This window comes from Aplidium turbinatum, chromosome 1, assembly GCF_918807975.1.
Source record: "Aplidium turbinatum chromosome 1, kaAplTurb1.1, whole genome shotgun sequence".
Classification (NCBI taxonomy): domain Eukaryota; kingdom Metazoa; phylum Chordata; class Ascidiacea; order Aplousobranchia; family Polyclinidae; genus Aplidium; species Aplidium turbinatum.
This window is the reverse complement of record NC_137472.1, coordinates 61,946,867-61,965,893: the sequence shown is the minus strand read 5'-3', so window position 1 is coordinate 61,965,893 and position 19,027 is coordinate 61,946,867. Positions and strand designations below refer to the sequence as shown.

At 39.4% G+C, this 19,027-nt stretch overlaps 1 pseudogene across 1 annotated transcript; it reads left to right on the top strand.

Moving 5' to 3' along the window:
* The first annotated feature begins 12,138 nt into the window (after positions 1-12,138).
* On the top strand, positions 12,139-18,994 carry LOC145784608 (lissencephaly-1 homolog; annotated as a pseudogene). The gene is made up of 12 exons (XR_014291021.1): positions 12,139-12,216; positions 12,798-12,876; positions 13,533-13,607; positions 13,814-13,828; positions 13,867-14,063; positions 14,940-15,036; positions 15,323-15,394; positions 15,776-15,878; positions 16,158-16,257; positions 16,558-16,686; positions 17,286-17,544; positions 17,955-18,994. The product of XR_014291021.1 is annotated as a lissencephaly-1 homolog (transcript).
* Positions 18,995-19,027: the final 33 nt, after the last annotated feature.

The following is a 19,027-nucleotide window of genomic DNA, read 5'->3' as shown; positions in this document are numbered from 1 at the left end:
TACAGTGTTAACATGCTTTGTTTGTTTGTGTAGTTTCTAATTTTATAAAATATTCCAGATATTTTTGCCAATCTCCCAGATAGATCTTCAATGTGATAATTCCAACTCAGTTTGTCATCAAGAAATATGCCAAGATATTTGATGTTGTTTGTTTTTTGAATTTTTGTGTTGTTTAAGACTACATTTAGTTTTGAAGTTGACCCTCCTTTTCGTTCAAGTAACATGTAAAATGTCTTGGAGTAGTTGATACATAATTTGTTTGCATTGAACCAATCAGTGATGCGCTGCATCTCAATTTCAGTGTTTTGTTGCAATTGCAAAATAGATGTGGCTGAATTAAAAAAAACAGTGTCATCAGCAAATAGCTGAGAATCGAAAGTTGTTATCAGAGGCAAATCATTTATGTAAAGCAGAAAAAGCAATGGTCCAAGTATAGATCCTTGAGGAACACCACATGTGATATTTTCATGCTTTGATTTGAAGCCATCAGCAGAAACATATTGTTGGCGGTTGTGTAAGTAAGATTTTATAAGGCCTCCCATTAAACCTCTCAGGCCATAAAACTCAAGCTTTTTTAGAAGTATTTGGTGGTTAACGGTGTCAAACGCTTTTGCTAAATCAAGAAATAACAGGTAAACGTAATGATGTTTTTCTTTGAGTTCAATTAGTCTTTCATGAAGATTACTTAATGCTAACGTTGTAGAATGACCTTCCCTAAATCCAAATTGTTGATCATTAATCACGTTGAATTTGTCAAGAAAGCTCATCAAGCGTTTGTAAATAATTTTTTCTAAAAGTTTGCTGATATTTGAAAGCAAGGAAATAGGACGGTAATTAGTTGGATCTGCTTTTGCGTTTTTCTTGAAAATAGGAATAACTTTTGCAATTTTTAGAGCGTCAGGAAATATTCCTTGTTTCAAGCATGCATTAAAAAGTTTAGTTAAATGAGGTGCAATAATACTTTTTGATAACTTTAACATTCGAGAAGAGATGTCATCTGGTCCATCCGATTTTTTAACATCTAGTTTGTTTATTAGGCATTCGACTTCATTTTCATCAGTTTCATATACCGCACATGTTTGTTTTAAAGCAGGCCCCATGAATGAATCAAAGTTTGACTTTTGCTTTAAGTGTGAAGTTAATTTTTCGCCAATATGTGTAAAGTGGTAGTTAAGTTGGTTGCATATTTGTTCATGTTTTTTGTATGAAATGTTTTCTGCAATAAGTTCATTGGGAAGAGTATTCGTTTTAGCTTTCTTTCTTTGAAGAAGTTCATTGATAGATTTCCATGTTTTTGATGAGTTGTGTCTCGATTCATTGAAGCGTTGTTTGAAATAGTTTTGTTTTGACATTTGTTTAATGTGAGTTAATTTGTTTCTATATTTCTTGTAAAAAGATACTTTTTCAGGACAATTTTTTTTGTAGCAAAGTTTGAATAATTTATTTTGGTGTTTGATTGAAACCAGAATTCCTTTTGTGATCCATGGCTTGTTGTACAATCCAGACTTTTTCCTACTGAGTTTTTTTAATGGGAAATGAGAGTTGATTAATGTTTGCAAAATAAGTATCAATTTATTAGTGCTGTCGTTAATATTTTTATAGCTTGTGGTTAGTTTTAGGTTTTCAAGTTGATCTGAAAGTTCACTGTTGTTGAACGTTCATTGCCTGGTTCACTGTAAGATATTTAATGACATTTCAAAGCAGGGGCGGATCTACCGGGTGGGCCTGATTGGTACAAGCCCACCCAGATTGACAGTGGGCCCACCCAAAATCAGATTTATGAAAAAAACATATTAGCTTAATGTTTAACACTAGAACAACCAAGTGGCACTGTTGTCTGTGGCATCACTATTTCACAGCATTTGTAAGAGATATTCGGTAACACTAAGTTTTTGTATGCTGGCCTTCCGTGGCATTATTGGTGAAGGCCCACCAAGATATTTAGGGGAAGGGAAGGTAATTTGATACACTTTTAACATTTTTGCCTGTTAACTGAAAATTACGTGACAAAAACTATTGATTTTAAGCTGAAATGAAAGTCTGATCCCTTACACACTTTTTAAAAACATTTTCACTTTTCTATTTTTGTTACTTTTTTTTTTAATGAAATTTTAAAAACGTCACTCAAATGTATCAATATTCCGTGGAAGGTAAATTGATACACCTGGAAGGTAATTTGATACAGTAAAACTAATACAAAAATCCCCTTTGACAGCAAAGCAATAAATAGAAATTTAATTTGTTGTTGGCGTGCTTGGGTGCAAAGATGAATGTTAAGACCTATGTGTGCGGCGAAGCTTCTGCTGCGAGAAGGACATGGGAAGGATGATTGGCTAGAGTTCTTATTCTAGGGGGGTGCTTTGCGCTGTTCTCATTTTTTGACAGCAGATAGCGTGTAGGCCTACAAAAGCCTATATAGTAGTTGTTTCCCAAAGTAGCAGGTCTAGTTAATAAAGAATAACTTATTTAAATCAACTAGATCAATGACAACATTTATCACATCACAAAAAAGAACTTAATATACTGTATCAATTTACCTTCTGCACATGTATCAATTTACCTTTTTCAAAAAAAGTTATAAAATTCTGATTTTTGTATGCTTGGATGCACATTGCAGAAAAAACGTGACATGCCCTTGAAGCCTTTTCAATGAACTGTCAAATGAGTTTGGTTTCATCTTTCAGGAACTTTTCTTTAATTTTCCAGACGAAAATATTCATAAGTTAAAAATTTTACCAAAATACTCAAAAAACACACTTTTACAATTTTATGGCACAAAAGCACGAGTTAGCTGCATGGTGCAATTTTTGTAGGCATTATTTTCACAGATCTTCCACCTAATGACAATATTTTTGACTAATATTTTTTGTACATTTCTGTAGGGGGGGTGTATCAAATTACCTTCCGTATCAAATTACCTTCTCTTCCCCTACTAGGCCCACCCATAAATTACGTTCTGAATCCGCCACTGTTTCAAAGGCCATGCTCACACTTTCACAAAAATATTATTCTTTTACCTTCATAGGTTTTATATTGATAGCCTACAACGCTTGTAGACGTTGCTGATTACCAACTGAGTTTGGTTCGATTGTTACTTGAAACAAATCGAAACGAATGTCTAAAAGTGCAATGTGTAGGCTATGAGTCACCTAACCTAACTTATAGCAAAAGAAATCGTGGCATGGATAGGCCTACAGCTTTGCAAGAAAAGGAACAGCTTTTTAGTTCAAGCCGTTTTTAGCATCTTAACGGTAATGTGCACTGTGCAGCCTACTGTTTTAGTCATATTTCCTGCAAATAATTGTTGACGAGTTAAATCACTTTGTAAATGCGAACTATTAGAGCGTAACGTGTTTTTTTATTTGGCCATTCTTACTTGTTTTTATTCCTTTCTGTTGTGCAATAAAAGATGTCTGCGGCCGGGTGTTGCAAAGTTGAGTTTCGCTGATGAACGTTGAAGAAACGTTTGTCTGTTCTAACTTTTCTCAGATATAACACGACAACGTTTCTCAGCGAAACTTCATGTTGTAGCTGGTCAGGAAGTGCAAATTTTGGTTTGTATCAGCTACTTGAAAGGAAATATTTTCATCAGAAAAATAACCGAAATAAATAAAAAATGACCGAATTTTTTCAACTCATTTCGGACAAATGACCGAAAAGTCTCAGCGAAAAAAAAAACCCAGCTCATCAATATCACTCGGAGATCAAAGCCAGACATTGTGACGTAAGACTTGAAATAAGTTGCGCGTGGTTAGTGTGGAAGTACACCGGCAGGGGTCGATCTTAACCTTTTTTTTCACTAGCCCACCGGACTAGTTATTCTCCGTTTTCACTAGCCCGCACGATTTTTCACTAGTCCGACCAGTTTACTGACTTTTCACTTGTCTGATGACGTATTAAGATAAGTGTTTTGGCTTAGATTGAAACTAACTAAAGACTTTCAGATTTCAGTACGCACAAGAGAGCAACAATACGTACAAAAACACCTTCTAGGTCACGGAGGCACACGAGCTCTTCAACTACGAAAAGGTAGTAATCCAAACAAGAGGGAAAAAAACGAAATAAAAGTCAAATAAAATATTATTTGTAAAAATGTTCAAGCTTGGAGACGTATTAATATTACACAGTGACAAGCTCTTCTTTGCTGTCAGAATCAGAAGACATGTCAAAAATCAGAATCAGCATATGCTTTCTTCCTGTCAGTCCTCGTAAAAACGTATCCCGTGTTAGGCCTCCTGCACCTCTTGGATGAGCGGGAACCAGATGTCCTCCAAAGATGGATAGCAGGTTTGGGGTCAAAATCTTTTATCTCGGCTGAATGCAGCTGAATTGTCAGCAAGTCGGTTAGATGGCCCGCCCCCAGCCTTGATCGTATCTTGGTCTTCACTAACTTCACTTGGCTGAAACCACGCTCAGCTTCAGCAGAGCTGGCTGGCTGGCTTCAGACAAGAAAATGTTCGGTATTGGGTTGTTGTTAAAAATCGCATTTCCACCTTTTTCCTGTTTAGGAATCCAAGATTGTATTTTCGCGTTTTCTACATTGGTGTTAAAGCGCTACTTCTGCGGACAATAGCCTATGCCATTTCACGCCCGGCTTATTTTCGCGTTTCCGTCTTTTAGTGTTGCCCCTGGCGTGCTCACTACTACCACGTGTCGTGTCTAGCAAAAATGCGAGAAAAAAGTAGTCGCGTGCTCACTGCTCAGTTGACCTACTTTGCAGCCTTCTTCGTGCAATTTTGCCTCTGGTTTGTTTGTTTTTTTTGTTTTTCATATTTTTATCTTGCATTGCGAGAAAGCGTACTTGAGCGCTATGCATCGGTGTACGCCTTCCGACGTACACCTGACCCACGCTGCAGCCGACGGCAATGTCTGTTTCCGGTTGTCTACTCTACTTATGACTTAAGTTTGTGACCGATTACCCATTACTCGAAATCGATCACTGGGTAGAGGCAATTATTGTAAAGTTTCTTGCCCAGAGAAACAACAGCAAGTGCGGGTGGCTGGAGTCGAACATGCAGGCACTCGACTGCGAGCCCAACGCGCTAACCACTCGGCCACTGCTGCGGTATTTCAGAGTGACGTCGCCAATCGCCATTTTGTAAACCAAAACTTTTCACCGGCGAATATTTTCACTAGCCAATTGGACTAGTACTGCAACATTTCTACTAGTCCGCGCAAATTTTCACTAGCCATTGGCTAGCGGACTACCGCTGAGATCGAACCCTGACCGGTACTCCCATCAATTCTTAGAGAAAAATTCACCTTTGTTACACTGATTCAATGTCATCAATCGTTGAAGCAACGTAAAACTCAAAAGTTTTCCTGCTTGAAGGTAAGCTAAAGGATAGAATATTAACATTTTCTAGATACGCGCACTAGAATGGGCGCGAAATTACATTCTCGCAACAATTGTTCGTGCTATTCAAGCACGTTTGAGCAACTTGTGTTTCTTCTAAAGGCATGTATGGCTGGTTTTGAGTGTGCTTTTGCTGGCCGATGTTTATCGGCGAAAAATAGCTGATACAATATATCGGCTGCACCTGATATGGGCCGATACACATCGGCTGACCGATATATCGGTCGAGCTCTACTTTAATATAAACATCACTAATTGCAATCTCCCTGGTGTGACCGAATATTTAAACATGCTAGAAAGCAATGGAGTGTACCCTCTGATAGTTGAACCAACCAGAGTGACTGATACCTCTTCATCAGCTATTGATAACATTTTAACAAACGACACTTCAAACGCTATCCTACCTGGGATAATCACTAGTGACCTCTCTGACCATTTTCCTATATTCTGTGTTATTTCTGGTTTAAAGAACTGCTCTCGTTTAAATGCCTACTCTTTTGCCAAACAAAAAGAAAACAACCCAAAATGTTGATTGTGTTGGGGTTGATGATAAACTGGAAAGCGATCCAAAAATAAAACTGAGAGTTTTAATTCCTTTTTTGCCAATATCGGAAGCCACCTTGCAGAATGAGCAAAACTGATAAAACAAATACTTTTAAAGACTTTTTAAACAATCGTATTTCCTCTTCTATTTTCCTTGAACCACCAGACGTGCACGAAATAATAGAAGAAATCCACCATCTAAAATTAAATAAATCAGCAGGGAGTGATGGTATCTCGCCTTATTTCCTTCGAATCTCTTCAACTATCATAGCCTTGCCTCTATCCATCCTTTTCGACCACGCACTTTCGAATGGCATATTTCCAGATGTTCTCAAAATTGCTAAAGTCATTCCAATTTATAAATCTGGAAGCAAACTTGAAACTAATAATTATAGACCAATTTCTCTCCTCTCATGCTTTTCAAAGATTCTAGAAAAGTTAATGTTCAAACGATTGACATCGTTTATAAATAAGCACTCGATCTTAACGCCTGTACTCAATATGGCTTTTGTGCCAACCATTCAACGAGTCATGCTGCTCTGGACATTATTACCTCCTCATATGAGCAAATGCAGAACAATGAATTGGCTAGACTTGTTTTACTAGATCTTAAAAAAGCCTTTGACACAGTTCATCATGAAAAACTCTTGCATAAACTCGATCATTATGGCATTCGAGGAGTTGCCAATGCCTTACTTACTTCCTACTTGAAAAACCGTAAACAATTTGTGTCTATAGGAGAAGAAAATTCTACATTAAAAGAAATAAAATTTGGTGTCCCTCAAGGATCCATATTAGGACCACTTCTCTTTTTAATATACATAAATGATCTCTCTAACTGTGTTTCTTGTGTTCCTAGATTATTTGCTGATGACACTTGTCTTGTCATTAAAGCCGATGATGTATTAAGTCTTTAAAATTTAATTAATCTTGAACTGATAGGAATCCAACGTTGGATCACTGCCAATTCACTCACTATAAATGCTTCTAAGTCTAACTTTTTAACAATTGCCCCCTAGACCAACCAAATATCAACTAATGTTGAAGTGTTTTACTGCAATACTCAACTAAAAAACGTTGACACTGCTAAATACGTTGGTATCTTCATTGACAAAAATCTCTCTTTTCTTCCTCATATTGATGCTCTATCTTCCAAACTCTCCAAATCTGTTGGCATACTCTCTAAATTGAAACATTGTTTATCAACCAAAGCTAGGCTTCAGCTGTACTATTCTCGGGTGCATCCTTACCTAATATATGGACTAACTATATAGGGGTCGTCATACAAAACACATATTGGAAAGCTTGGTGTTTTGCAAAATAAGGCTGTCAAAGCTGTTGTGAAAGGCAAATGGGCTGACCATGTCACACCTTTTTATAAACAACTCAATATCCTAATAATAAAGTTAAAAGATCTGTACAACTTTGAAATTGCTAAATTTATGTACCAGTTTAGTTTTAATTTATTACTCGACACTTTTCAAAACTACTTTAAAAAATGCTACAAAATTCACAACTTTACTACTCGGAGCTCGACCAACCTAGATTACTATTATTTTCGATACACAACCACTAAACTACAACGCTTTATTAAATACTCTGGTGCAAAAATTTGGAATAATATATCAGTTGAAATTCGCAAATCCTCCTTCACAACTTTTAAAAGAATGTACAAAAAGAAAATTATGGACTCATATCATAGATATCTTATATATAGATATGCAACTCAGCAATCGTGGAATTATCGTCACGCTCGACTGACTTTATGGACACAATCAACAATCAAGGTTGCCAGCTTGGCTAGCGTATCTATGGTAGGCTATTATTGTACGGTTTGGGTTTGGCGAGTGGCGGCTTTTGAGCTCCTTTGGAATATTTTGTTTGGCGTATATTTCAAATTTTCACAGAATAGCCTACTATGAAAAATCAAGACAATAATCTTTCTTCACGTAGGTTATGCAACTTCTGTTTCATGATCGTTGGAACTACCATTTAAGCTTATTTCCAGTGACTCATTAAAGCTTGTTGTAGGCAGTTTACAAACCTGAGATAGAGGGGCGCCGGAACGATTTTAGGGTGAGATATACGGTAGCGATAATGCTGGGCAACTCGTTCGTTTTCCCGCTATTATCCATGAAAGTCGAAATGTGAGACAGATGAATAATTGCAATAACTTGAACAAGAAACGAAAGGTAAATTTCACATTCATAGCATCACAATCTGCTGCAAAGTATAAAATGTGTCCACAGGATAATTTGTGTGGGCCAACTGTAGGCTATAGGCCCTATAATTTGGCTAAAAGCGAATAGCAGAAGTTGTTAGCCTATATTGCAAAATGTGCAGTAGCTTACATGACCTTAAAAGGGCACCATTGCCCCCCATCCAGAGAAAATTTGAAGGCAGGGGGCATCCTCCCCCCTGCTGAGACAGCTCCATTAGCATCACGGATCCAACCGCCAAACCAAGACAATTTTAATGTTTGGTACACACCATAACTAGGCTACCAAATGCTATAGCACAGCTTTCGGTAGCCAGCAGTAACTTTCATTTTGGTAACACTCAGTAGATTAATTGAATAAAACTTCAGCTTGTCCTGGAACTACAGCTCCAAAAAAAGTCTTTACCTAGGCTAATTATCAATGGTTGACAGGCTTGTTGTTAGGCATTGTCGGAAATTTTCAAGCATTTTCAGGGGTTGTCAGGCATTGTAGAGTAGCTACTTTTAGGCATTGTCTAGGATTTCCAGGCATTGTCGATCATTATCAGTGGTTGACGGGTTTGTTAGGCATTATAGAACATTTTCAGGCATTGCCAAACATTTTCAGGGGTTGTCGAGGATTTTCAGGAGTTGTCAGGCATTGTAGAGTAGCTACTTTCAGGCATTGTCGGGAATTTCCAGGCATTGTCAAGGATTTCCAGGCATTGTTGATCAATATCAGTGGTTGACAGGTTTGGTAGACATTATGGAACATTTTCAGGCATTGTCGAACATTTTCAGGGATTGTCGAACATTTTCAGGGGTTGTCGAGCATTTTCAGAGGTTGTCAGGCATTGAAGAGTAGCTACTTTCAGGCATTGTCGGTAATTTCAAGGCATTGTCTAGGATTTAGGGGGGGGGGCAGAGGGTGCAGGTACTCCGGACCCCCGACTTTTAAAGGGCCCCCCTACGTGAAAAAAATGTGATTTTGTGTTATTTTTTTTCTTTTAGCTTTGGTGGTTTCTGCAAAATGCTGCGCAGTGCTGGATTGATGCTACTGTAGACGTCGAGGGGTGTTTCGCGCCATAGGCGATTTTTTTTTCACGGGGGCCCCTGCTCTAAAAGTGCCCCGGGCCCCCCATCAGTTAAATCCGGCCCTGTGTGAAAATGAAATGCGTTTTTTATCAGATTATAATCAAAATCAAATATCGTAGTCTGAAAGTGCCGCCCCCAGACGTGCCGCCCGGGGCGGTCCGCCCCTCCTTCCCCCCCTAGCTACGCCACTGATTGTCGGACATCTTCAGCCATTGTCTAGGATTTCCAGGCATTGTCGAACATATTCAGTGGTAGATAGGTTTGTTAGGCATTGTCGAACGTTTTCTTGGGTTGTCGATCATTACCAGGTTTTGAAAGGTTTGTCAGGCATTGTCGATACTTATGATAGCCAGGTCATTTAAACGCTGCTGTGTTTGTGTATACCGTAAATACGTTTACAACCTACGCAAAATAGAAAGGGATCATTCTGCTGCGCATGCAGAGCTGGGAATAAAAATGCATGAAAATGTTCGACAATGCCTTACAAACGTGTCAAAAACCAATAATGATCGACAATGCCTGGAAATCCTAGACAATGCCTGGAAATTCCCAACAATGCCTGAAAGTAGCTACTCTACAATGCCTGACAACCCCTGAAAATGCTCGACAATCCCTGAAAATGTTCGGCAATGCCTGAAAATGTTCCATAATGACTGCCAAACCTGTCAAACACTGATATTGATCGACAATACCTGGAAATCCTAGACAATGCCTGGAAATTCGCAACAAATGTCTGAAAGTAGCTGATCTACAATACCTGACAACCCCTGAAAATGCTCGACAATCCCTGAAAATGTTCGGCAATGCCTGAAAATGTTCCATAATGACTGCCAAACCTGTCAAACACTGATATTGATCGACAATGCCTGGAAATCCTAGACAATGCCTGGAAATTCCCAACAATGCCTGAAAGTAGCTACTCTACAATGCCTGACAGCCCCTGAAAATGCTCGACAACCCCTGAATATGTTCGATAATGCCTGAAAATGTTCGACAATGCCTCACAAGCCTGTCAACCACTGATAATGATCGACAATGTCTGTAAATCCTACACAATGCCTAGAAATTCCCAACAATGCCTGAAAGTAGTTAGCCTACTCTACAATACCTGAAACCCCTGAAAATGTTCGACAACCCCTGAAAATGCTCCACAACCCCCCAAAAAGCCGACAATGCCTGACAATGCCCGACAATGCCTACAATGCCAGACAATGGGTATTTAGAGGTACCCTCTGTGACTGTGATTTGTTTTCAATCGCCAGAATCTCCATAAAGCAGTCCATGCGGAACGAGAATGTGACGTCATCACAAGCAATCCATACGTCAACTTGAAAACGAAGAAAGTTTTATTTAAACAAAAACCAAAAAAATATATTAAAAATAAAGTTGTTTTGCTGTGCCAAGTTTGAAGTCAATGCATACAGCCATAGCTACGCTGTTAGCCTTCAAACATCGTTACGCACCACTGAGTTGCATATCTATATATAAGATATCTATGCTCATATTAGGCAAATGCTAAATCAACCTACTGTTTTGTTTTTTTTAATTTCTTATCATCTTGGACAGCTTCACCGTTATTTATGTATTATTATCTCTTTGTCTCAATTATTCAATTATAATTATCATTGATGAGTTAAGGGTGGCTGCTTGACTTGAAGACCTTGAACGGTCACTTCGCAACCTCCCGCTGCTGTGATGCTATCATCATTTTTATTCTTTTTTTTTTGCTGTAATCTTTTCAACAGTTTTACTGTACATTGTGTTTGATTTATTGTACATCTTTTTTCGCAGCGGCCAATAAACAACTATCTATCTATTTTGGGGCAGTTCCCCAAGTCCAATTTTTGCCGAATTTAGGAATCGTCGGTCTGACTACCAGACAAGCCTCCTGCAACCAAAAGATTGTTGTTATCAAAAATGTCTGGGTCCAATGTCATTTCTTACTCGTCTATAGTACAGTATGCAATTATGTATTTGAATGAAGAAAAATAGCACATTGCAAGTCAGGATGCTTGTTATGGGTTGCAACCTATTCTGTCTCCTAAACACTTAATCCCTTGAAAAGGTCAAGAGAAAATCACAGCAGCGCCAAAGCCGCTGATTGGAGTTTCCGCAAACATTTTTCAATTTTCCCTTGACAAGATCAAGTTAAAAAAAATAGCTGCACCGATGCCGCTGATTGCAGTTTTGGTCGCTGATCGCCGTACAGCTCTTGCGATAGGCAAGGTACAGGGTAGGTTCTTATTTTTATACTGACAATACTGTAGCTTCGCCCGGTTCTGCTAATGGCCATACCAAAGTACAGCCCTCGAAATTAGCTTCCATCTACTATGGCAAAAACATTGCCGTCGCCATATCAACAAACCTTGGATTGCGGCTGCAATTGCCGTATGCTTTGCCACTGTTCTTCTCATTGCTTAACACAAGGTTTGGCAGCATGCCTCCTCCTTCAATGCGTGAAAGCACAATTCTGGCTCTGGAGCGTCGCTTCTCTATGGTACTGGCATTTAGCAACTGTTTCTTCATGTGTTTGAATGGGCTCATCTTCAAATCCTTCTTGAGAACTGTTAACATGGTTCCATAGGCCACGTTTGCCTCCTTTGCCATTTTTTGAATTGGATCTCTTGTAGCGTTACTTATTGATGACCCAGTAGTTGTTAGCAGTAGTAAACAATAACCACTAACATTATCATACTTGTTAGGTATTCTAGGAAACGGTTATAAATCTTAAAATATAAAGTTTTTTCAACAAGGTTTTACCCAGGTAAAAGTACCGGTATACCGGGCGACGGGCTTATATTGTAGTGGATAAAACCTTAGCCTACTCTGACAATCGTTTCCCCAAGTTTACAGATATCACAAAAAAGTCACTTTTGTAGCCGACTTGGTGGCACTTGAGATAATATATACCCTACTACGATTTGTTGCAGTTACATTGCATAAATGTGTAGAGATGATTTCTGGTTTTATTTAAAATGTTTTAAAGACTCACAATGGTTTTGTCAACAAAGCAAAGAGAGGAACTGTAAGTAAAAATTTATCGTGTTGATTAGGCCTATACGCTTTAATATACCCATAGTGGACTTGACATCACTGATTAATCATTATATTATATATAGGCTATATACTTTCATCATCATACAAATTTGGTTTTGACATCACTGGTGGGGCACCAATTCCTTGCAACGATTGTCTTTACTTTTTTCCCTTGTCCTATTCATTGCATCTTCCTTCTGCTCGACTTTTTTCCTCTTCCACCACATATTCTTCCCATCTTTTTATGGTAGACTTCTTTTTTCCATATATATATCCTTTACCCATCCGCCTTCGCAATAGGTTGAATGCCTTTTTAAGAAAACAGCCCAACTGGACACTGTATTGACTTATAGTTTAGTTTATATTATATATAATTTATTTTGTTTACTTTATCTTATTTTATTGCCTTTATACTAGTGCCTACTGTTAAGTTGCTATGTGAAAGAAATGTACCGTATGCAATAACTTGTGTTTAAAAAGTGTGAAAGTTTTACATAGACATAAAGCATAATCATGTAGCACATCGGCATAAACATGAATGAAAACGTGACATATATTGATGTTATTTAGCAATCAAGCTGTTGTTGAGTATTTGCGTGCAAACGGTTATGCCAAGTCACTGGAGGTGTTCAGGCAAGAAACAGATTTGGTGAGTGCCTACCTTTGATCAGTGATGCATGAATATTTCAATACTAATCTAGATCTCTAAGTTGAGCTCATTGGACTGCTGTTCAGGCAAATTGTGGACTTTGCAAAGTTTCAAAGCATGATTGCTACCGGTACGCTCAGATACTTGGGTACCTGCCCACAAGATACCCACAAATATTTTTGCTTTTATTGTTCCATTAGGTTGTTACCAGTGGTAATACTACAATGTCTACATAGATAGATCTCTAATAGTTGGTTTAAATGTTGCCTAATGACCCCAATATTTTAATACTGTTTTTTTGTTTAGTTTATAGCCTAGATGTGACATTAGTCAAGGTGTTAATTCTTGATCTTAGGATTTTTATTGCAGTCCTGAAATTGCAATTATGTTTGTTGATTTTCCTTTGAGGCAAAACGATCAACATGAAATTGAAACATCACAGATCACTAATGAAATGTAGCGAGACCTATAACAAATTTATAAATTGTAATTTTGTTTTGTGTAAGGTAATCTACCTTTTGTATAAATTTGTTTTGCAATAGTTCATAACAATCATTTCACAGCCAACAAATTAAGATATGAACATATTGTCTCATTACTTCTTTCTACACAAACTATAATATATAATGAGCTATCTTTTTTTACCACTCTTTCAGAATGAAGAATGTGATAAGAAATATGATGGCTTGTTAGAAAAAAAATGGACTTCTGTTGTGCGACTGCAACGAAAGGTACATTTGTTTAACTGCAGAGCTGTAAATATTTAAGAGATCATTCTAGCCAAACTTTTTGCAACAAACTTGACTTTGTTCGTGTTGATGATTGAGACTTTTCATTGAAATTTGTCAAGCAACTATTGTTTTCAAACTCCAACTCGAAAACTGTCGTTGTTGCTAGGTTATTGTTGTTGTTGCTAGGTTATGGATCTTGTTGCTAGGTTATGGATCTTGAGGCGAAACTGAATGAGCTCCAGAAGGAGACACTCTTGAGGCGAAACTGAATGAGCTCCAGAAGGAGACACGTGATGGATTGTCCTCTCACCAGAAGAAAGACCCATCAGAGTGGATTCCAAAGCCTCCTGAACGTTGCTCACTGAGCGGTCATCGCAGCCCTATCACCCGGGTCTTATTCCATATTATACAGTATACAGCATCGTTTTATCGGCAGCAGAAGATTCAACAATCAAGGTTTGGAAATTTTGTATCTTGTATTGATTTGGCTGATTAGCTCAATAATGATTTGCAATTTTTTTTGTTTACTAATTTATATATTTTAGTAGGTTGAAAGCCATTAATATACTTGTGTATGACTAATTAATATAGCCTACTTGAATGCCAGGTGGTGGTTGTGAAGCGGCAGTGACTGCAAGAGTAATGTTTGTTTGGGTGAAATTCAGGGAGAGTCGAGAGTTGTTATGTGATAGCAGATTTTCGATGAAAATGAGAGAATTTATACTAGTTGCGTGAGATCTGCATTTCTGTACGGAAGTGAGTCATGGTGCCTACGGAAAAAACAAATTGGCGATTAAGAAGAACTGAAAAAGCGATAGTGAAGGCCATGTGTGGTGTGAAGCTGATTGACAAAAGGAATACCGAAAAACTTATGAACTTGCTTGGGTTGAATAAGAATGTTGATGGCGAAGAAGGTAAGGTTGGTATGGACGTGTTTTGAAAAGGGATGAAGATGATGTTTTGAGAAGAGCACTGGAATTGCAAGTAGAGGATCGTAGGAAACAAGGAAGACCCAAGAAAACGTGGAAAAGGCAAGTTGAGGAGGAAAGCAGCAGCAAGTTGGGCTTGACAAGTGAGAACGAGTTAGACAGATCAGTGTGAAGGCGATTGCGGCACGTAGAGGTAGATCCGACCACCCTCGGTAATAGAGACATCACCTGATTACAACTAGCTTACTACAGCACATCATTGTGTTTTGTTACAATCACCCCCCCCACCCCTGAATCAGACGGCACATTAATTGTTTGTAACTTTCATGGGCATGAACATACCAGTACATCTCTTGCCATAGGAGGCATTGTAGCCACACCAACATTTGTGATACGTCGCCAGGTTTGGGATTATGAGACTGGAGACTTTGAAAGGACGCTGAAGGGGCACACCGACTCAGTACAAGATATTTCCTTTGATGGAACTGGAAAAGTTTTAGGTTTGTTTCTTGTTCCTCAACTTTCAATCTGCTCTCAGATCAATAAAATATTTAGGAAAGCATTTTAAAATCTACTTAACTGGCTGGGTTTGCTCCAATATATTTTGCCAGTTGCAATTTTGTTTTACTTTTTAATGTTGACACCTTCTCGTGCTCTGAGTCTGCAAGTTGCTGTGATAAGAAATATTAAGCAACTTAGACACTGAATAGCAGAACTGCACCAGTCAAAGTGTCTGCTTAGCTTTTTATTGCATAAAAATTTGATGACTAATCATATTTATTGCAGCGTCATGCTCGGCCGACCTCAGCATCAAAATATGGGACTTCACAGAATTCGAATGCATCAAGACACTGACAGGTGATTGCATAGTATGCACAGTTGGTGGTTTATTGCATGAACAACATGGCCCTGTGATGGTAACCCAGTGACTTTGGCTCGATTCCAAGCAAACGTTGCAAGATGGGTTGTGTTCAGCCAAATACAAACATTTTTTTCGCTTTGTTGCATAACAAATATGTGACACACGATGCGGTCGCGTGGTGACAACAAGATGACCGCTCACAGTTTGATCACCCACGAAGCAAGGACAAGCACTTCTATATTCTGTAAAGCTTTCAGAGCTTACCCAATCTCGTGCCCTGCGCTGTCTTTGAAAGCACATTTATTATTTTAGAAAGTTTTCTGACGTCTTATCACCATCATTCAACGTCTTATCACCATCACCTTATTGTCACGCAGGCCACGACCACAACGTATCATCAGTATGCTTCATGCCAGATGGAGATCACATCATTTCATCGAGTCGAGATAAAACGATCAAGCTGTGGGAGCTATCTACCGGGTGAGTCCGATGGCTACGCAAGGTCGGGTGTTTGGACAGATTACATTGTTAGTTGAGATTGCTGTAGGACCAGTCCATTCAGTGAATCAGTTATTTTTTCATTGATTTAACGTTTACAGACGTTGAACCAATGTGAGAGGTGACTGACTTACTGGATGTAGGGGCTGCAGTCAAAAGCTCTGATGGCTAAAACATACGAGACTCACATTCCCCATGCGGAGTGTGTTCCTTATGTAACCTGGTTCATCGTATTTGTGACTGCTTGGTATGGTTCATCAGGTATTGCATCAAGACCTTCACTGGGCACAGGGAATGGGTCAGGATGGTGCGGCCCAACAAGAACGGTTCGTTACTTGCCAGCTGCTCTAACGACCAGACGGTGGGTGATGACGTCATCATGTCAACATCGTGTTGGTTGCGATGTTGTTCAGACGCTTCTATCGTGTCGCTTTTAGTAATTAATTGGCTCGTTACCTGGTCAAGATTAAATGCATTTTTTTCTATTTTTATGGTATGTGCTAACTTTCATGAAAGGAATTGGTTGTCTGTTGCACTGGCCAGTCCGTCTAACACGCCTGCTGGAGCGCGCACCACTAGGTCCTGTACTTGCGCAGCTAGAAATTTGTCTTGTTTATGACGTAACAGAGACATTTTCTATCTGACAAACTTCTGACCGCAGGTTCGTATCTGGCTGACTGCTACCACCGAGTGTAAAGCCGAGTTGCGAGATCATGACCACGTGGTGGAGTGCGTTTCATGGGCTCCAGAGAGTTCGTACTCCAACATTTGCGCGGCTGCCGGCCTTGGGGTAAGGATGATGTATGTTGGTTGGTTAGTAGATTGCCCTCAGGACAGGTTGGATCACATTTGTTGTAGATAATGAAATTACTTTGTGCCCAACGTGTGTGTCGCCTCCAAGTGGCGGGTAATGTTGATCCACTCGAAGCGACAATGTGGTGCTAGTTTAGATCCAGTACAATCAACGTGCGGTGCGGCATTTGGATTTGTTTCCAACCTGTTGTGAAGCTTCATCTCAGCAACACGTCATAGGCTCACCGGTAGCTATAAGTAGAATGTGGCTACAACCATTACCCGTAATGCCTCACGATAGTGACTACCCGTTCAATATTTATTGCTTTTTTTTGTCATTAACCTGATATTAATTGGCCAAGTCACGTTTTGTCTTAGTAACTCAGATTTGCAAACAAACATGTACTGCATCCAAACTCGCTTCAAACAATTAAGTGATGTTTTCGAAAAATAGTTTGCTCGTCTGTCATATCAATGATGTTTCTCGATTGCTTGATATTTCACCCACAAAAGCTGGGGTGGTCGTTTCTGGTGCCGGCTGAGGTTATTTCACCTTTACGGTACAATCGGTTTGTTAGCAATGGTGTCTCCTCCCAGGTGCGGAAAGGTGACCCAATCGGGCCATTTGTAGTTTCGGGTTCGCGGGATAAGAGCCTTCGCATATGGGACATATCGACCAATCAGTGCCTATTTACCCTGATCGGGCACGATTACTGGGTTCGTGGGGCGTTGTTTCACCCCAGGGGCAAGTTCCTCCTCACCACCTCAGATGACAAGACTCTACGAGTGTGGGACATCAAGCACCGACGATGCCACAAGACCCTGGCAGCCCACGAACATTTCGTCACGGATCTAGGTGAGTCTTGTCAAGTTCAAGGAATTAGTTCAGTGATTCCCGGCCTTGTTTATTGTTCCCATCAAGGAAATAAGTTCAGTAGTTCCCGATCGATTGTTTCCTAATGAACTGATTTTTGCGAGCTAAAAATGTTTTGTATACTTTTTAGAAAGAAATTGTAAACGACAATAGGCCGAAAACGTTTGTAATTTATAGTTTATTTTCCTGTTAGTTAAACGTCGTGTGGTTGTTAGGTTATATTTGTCTCTGGTTCAAAAAAATTATCTTATACCAAAATTATAGTGGACTATTCAGAAGTCAACTAGTTTTTATTTTTAAAATTAGCTTTGTTGAATGTGTTAGTTTATGGCCCATCAGAAACATACCGTATCAAGCGAATGTTGCAAGCCATGGAACAAATTGCCTTTCAGACATCCATCAAACCGCTCCATATGTCGTCACTGGTGGGGTGGACCTGCTTGTCAAAGTGTGGGAGTGTCGCTGATTGGTGGAAGTAGAAGCTCCGCCCACTAACGTCAGACAATACCCGTCCGTAGCATGCAAGATGGGCGCGCTTGGCGTAGGGTCGATGCGAGAGCCTGGTTCTTGCTCACCATTGGTCAGGTCGGGGGCGTGCGAAGTGGAACCTCGGGAGAGTGCCTCAGCAAAGCGACCTAGCTGATTACAGCGCGATGGTTTCCAGCGGTCGTGTTCGCGAGGTGTTTGGAAGACAGTGCCCCTTTATTACCTGATTCACTGCATCTGACTATGTTGTTCATGGTCGTGTAATTTGTCAAGAACAAAACGCCAAGTTCCATTTACGAGATGCCATGACATCAGATTGCTTCAAGTACAGATCAAGTGTCGCGTCACAATCATTCAACAGTTTTTATTATTTTAGTTTTTCCGTTGCGCTTATTATATAACAACGTTAACTGACGTTACAACTGCATTGTTTTTATGAATTTTCTTATCCCTGAAGTCGCAGCCTGACTCAGGGAATCATCCACTTCGCTGTGATCCAACACCTGGTTTGCGCGCTCACAACCTAGTGTCTGCCACTCAATGGGGACCACACGGTTCCAACGCCGTGATACGATATTATTAAATGCCCCAGATGGCAAAATCTGTCATTTTTAAATTTGCGTCTGCAGGCGTTGAATCAATGTAAAAATGACGGATTTGGTGTCTGAGGCATCGCTTTATTTTGGAGATTTAGTTCCGGTCATTACAGTGGCCGAGTGCAGGCTGTACTAGAATCCTGTTCTTTCTACCTACCGTACCAGAAGAGCACTATCTGCGTGTATTTTAAACGAGCTGAATCAACGCATCAATAAAATTTTACCTAACAAAGAAAGCAACTTCCAACAAAGCTGAACATTCTTTGACGTCATCGCTTATTCCGCAGCTTTGTTCCCAACGCTGCTTTGGTCATGTTTGACCATCATAAAGATATGAAGACATGTTTGACCGCGATGATCAAGCTGCGTATCAATAAACGATT